The sequence below is a fragment of the Limanda limanda genome, chromosome 3 (assembly GCF_963576545.1).
Source record: "Limanda limanda chromosome 3, fLimLim1.1, whole genome shotgun sequence".
Classification (NCBI taxonomy): Eukaryota; Metazoa; Chordata; class Actinopteri; order Pleuronectiformes; family Pleuronectidae; genus Limanda; species Limanda limanda.
In genome coordinates, this window is record NC_083638.1 from 22,571,078 (window position 1) to 22,576,004 (window position 4,927).

The window sequence follows — 4,927 nt, forward strand, 5'->3', positions numbered from 1 at the left end:
TGAGTCTTATCAAAGGGTTTCTACTGATTATAACATCCATCCGTTTGTCATACACCACTCAGCCATCCATCCATCTGTTATATGCCCCTCATCCATCCATCCATTATATATACCACTCATTCATCCATCCACCAATCCTGTCATCCATTATATATACCACTCATCCATCCATCAATCTATCAAATATATATACCATTCATCTATCCATCCATCCATCCATCCATTATATATACCACTCATCCATCCATCAATCTATCAAATATATATACCATTCATCTATCCATCCATCCATCCATTATATATACCACTCATCCATCCATCCGTTATATACTCCTCATCCACCCACCCATTATATATACCACCCATCCATCCATCAGTTATATGCCCCTCATCCATCCATCCATTATATATACCACTCATCCATCCACCAACTATCAAATATATATACCATTCATCTATCCATCCATCCATCCATTATATATACCACCCATCCATCCATCCGTTATATACCCCTCATCCACCCACCCATTATATATACCACTCATCCATCCATCCATTAATTTTATACCACTTATCCATCCATCCATTATATATACCACTCATTCAGCCATCCATCCATCCAGCCATACATTATACCACTCATCCATCTATCAATTATATATACCATTCATCTATCCATCCATTATATATACCACTCATCCATCATCCCTTCATTTTATACCACTTATCCATTCATCCATCCATTATATATACCATTCATCTGAACATCCATCCATTATATACCCCTCATCCATACATCCATTATATACATCTCATCCATCCATACATCCATCCATTACTAGATAAATCTATCCATCTATTATAAACCACTCATCTATCCATCCATTCATCCATTGTATACCACTCGTCCATTCATCCATCCATTATATACCAATCGCCCATCTATACCACTCATCCACCCATTATACGCTCCTGATCAAAATCTTAAGACCAGTTAAAAAATTGCATGAATTTGCATTTTGCACTGTTGGATCTTAGGAAGGTTCTAAGTAGAGCTTCAAAATGCAAAAAGAAGAAATGGGAACAAGAGACCTAAAGTTGTGAGCAGACAATTTATTGAAAACAACAATTTAACTCAAATAGGCAGTTCATCAGCTGATCAAAAGTTTAAGACCACAGCCTTTAAAAGCCAAAATCTGTGCAAAAATTTGGATTCCATGTCATTTCCTGTCAAGTAATCACACTGTGAAGATCTCTTGATGGCAAAGGCAAAAAAGCTCACCGTCTTTGAACGTGGTAGGATGTTGAACTGCATAAACAAGGCCTCTCACAACGTGCCATCGCTGCTGAGGTTGGACGCAGTAAGACAGTCATTTTGCATTTCTTAAAAGATCCTCAGGGTTATGGAACAAAAAAATCAAGTGGTAGACCCAAAAAAATCTCACCGGCGCTGAGCCAGAGGATCCGAATGGCTGTCCGTCAAGACACGGGATGATCCTCGTCCCAAATTAAGGCCATTACTGGTGCTGACTGCAGCCCAATAACCATCAGACGGCATCTGCGAAGGAAGGGCTTCAAAAACAAGAAACGTCTTCAAAGGCCACGTCTTCTTCAACGCCACAAAATTGCCCGTTTAGACTTTGCAAGGGAGCACCAAACATGGTCCTGATGGCTTCCAACGTTACTGGCATGACAAGGAGATGCCACCTGAGATGTTTTCTACGCAGCACAGTGGAGGTGGCACCATCATGATCTGGGGTGCTTTTTCCTTCAATGGAACAATGGAGCTCCAGGTTGTGTAGGGGCGTCAAACAGCAGCTGGTTATGTGGAGATGTTGCAGCGGGAATCCCTCATGACTGAGGGCCCTCGTCTGTGTGGTAACGACTGGGTTTTTCAGCAGGACAACGCTCCAATTCACAATGCCCGTCTGACCAAGACTTTTTCCAGGAGAATAACATCACTCTTTTGGACCATCCTGTGTGTTCCCCTGATCTTAATCCAATTGAGAACATTTGGGGATGAATGGCAAGGGAAGTTTACAAAAATGGACTTCAGTTCCAGACAGTGGATGCCCTTAGTGAAGCCATCTTCACCACTTGGCGCAACATTCGCACTAGCCTTTTGGAAACACTTGCATCAAGCATGCCAAAACGAATTTTTGAAGTGATCAACCATAATGGTGGAGATACTCATTACTGAGTCAGTTTTTGACACTTTAATTTCTGTTTTAGGAGGTTTTTTTTTTTTTTTTTTGACCTGTGGTCTTCAACTTTTGATCAGCTGATGAACAGCCTACTTCAGTTAAATTGTTGTTTTCAATAAATTGTCTGCTCACAACTTTTGGGCTGTGGTTCCCATTTCTTCTTTTTGCATTTTGAAACTCTACTTAGAACCTTCCTAAGATTCAACAGTGCAAAATGGTAAATTCATGCAATTTTTTAACTGGTCTTAAGATTTTGATCAGGAGTGTATTCATCCATTATATATATTGCTCATCCATCAATCCATCCCTTTAAAAAGTCACATTTCAGAATATTTCTGTATATGTCATTATTTCAGTATTTTGGGTTAGGGTTAGATCACTTGTCAGTGACTGAACTGTCGGTCATGGAGAGGAGGCCCACCGAGCTGTTTTTAGTATATGCTCCTAATCTGGGAGCGCCCACCTCTGTTTGCAGGGATTACTGCAGCCCGAAGAGCGAGCTGCTGACAAAAGGCTCCATCCCCTTCAGGACCTTGCTCCACTCTGTGTCCACTGCAAGCACAGATGTTTTCTGGTTATTCTTCAGGTGTCTGAAGTTTTTTTAAAATCAAACTCAAAACCTTTTTATTGAATTTTGTGTAATTGTCTCTTTATTTATTCATACATCTTAGATTGGTTTACAATCTATTCAATAATTTACTTACTTATTAACTCTCTCTTATTATTATATTATATTATATTATCATGTTATCTCTTGTGTTTCCTCATTTGAAATGTTTAGATTTATGATAATGTTTCCTCAGTTCATATAAATATCGCCTTACTCTGTGCAGTGATGGGGTGGAGATTGGTCGGGGTATAATTTGTAATGGTTTTATTAAAGCTCTTTGAGTTGCATTGTTTGTATGAAAAGTGCTTTGCAAATACTGAATGATGACAGATCATGCTGAAATCTCTCCTTGTTTGTCCATTGGAGAGCTAAAAAATAATTTTAACTTGTGTATTGATTTGATTATCTTAGAGTAAATAGGGAGAAATCAAATTGCATTTCCAACATAGGGTCACTAACACTAACTCAGAGGCACTGTGCTGTGTTCCCGGGTCATGCAGACCTCTCTGGCAGATGCACTATCACTTGACAAAAAAAAGTGACTCTTTGCCAGAGTCTTCTCGTAAATTCTTAAATAATCCCTCCTCTCTTAAAATGTTAAATCTGCCACAGAAACCTCCCAAGTCACACTCTCAAACATTATAGATCCTGCTCCAAAGAAATTATCATTACATTTCCTTTATCGTTCGCCATCGATTTCTGTCCAGCATATTTATTATTCTTCCATTTGAATTTTAATAAGACCAGAAACCCACGGGTGATTAGTAACAGAGTTGTCATCAGATGAGCTCTGGTTGTTGAGATGAAGCCTATGAAAACATCTCAACTTTAAAAGTAATGACAGTAATTATCGCTCCATCATTCATCTTAGGTGTCTTCGTTAAATAAATGTCTCCTCTCTGTTAAAGGGTTCATACACATTTTGATCAATGGATTTCCATGACTTTTCAATAACTGTAAACCAAATTTCCATGACCACACATTTTGTGAAATCTCTGTGTATTTCGTATTTAAGCTAACAATGATAATTTAAAAGCATAAAGTACAACTTAAATTACACAAATGAATGAGACAATAGTCTTTGTCTGTTGTAACCCATGGCCAAGCATGGTTAAATCTGCACCTCCCTGGCATAGTGCATTATCCCGCCTGCTTCCCAAACAAACTTTTCAATTAGTATGAGAGCGCAATCCTGCTTATACTTTGAGAGTATTTCTTTTAAAAGCATATGATTTATTTAAACCTCAGCGTATATGAACGACATGAAAATATTAATATAACAAATTTCCATGACTTCTCCAAAACATTTGGGATTTTATTTTTTTCAAACACTTTTCCAGGCCTGGAAATAAACATTTTACAATTCCATGACTTTTCCAGGTTTTTCCTGATTTTTTTATCATTTATTTGTCCTGGATGTCTTTCTCCGCCTGTTTTGTCGTCTCTGGGTGGTGAAACTTAATGCAGAGACAGTAAATGAAGGCCCGACTGCTCTGCTAACCATGGGCCCGAACACAGGGATCCACCACCAGCTGCCTCCAGCTCTGCAGGGAGGACAAATGCAAATAATTGTCAAAATAAAATTTTTAAATTTAGTTTATTATTTAGACAATGTCCTGCATGAATCAAACCTTTAAAATCTTCTTCTGCCTTAATTTGCAATGCCACCACTGAAAATTACTATGCATGGAGAATATAACAATACGTCCTTTAAATCTGGTTTTAAAGGATTAGATCCCAACATCTTGGGAAATCCAAATTTTCACTTTCTTGCTTTAGGATATATCCGATGAATGTTAGCACTATCAGGTTTGCATCGTGCCTTAGTTTAGACAGGAAACTCTGTCCAAAGGTAATAAGATCCACCGATCTGCACCTCTTGGGTGCATTAATTATCTGCAAAATGTCAAACTACCCATTTATTTAAAGAGTATAGAAAAATTAGTAAATAAATCAGGAGTTTTGTGAATTTTAAATCTCCTGAAATAAAAAAGGTAAATATCTGAGGAACCTTTTAATTCATCTCTCAAAAAAAATGTGACAAAATTGCTTATAACCTTTTATTTAGAAAAAAACAAAAAAAAGTACAAATTGTGTGCCATTAATCAACATA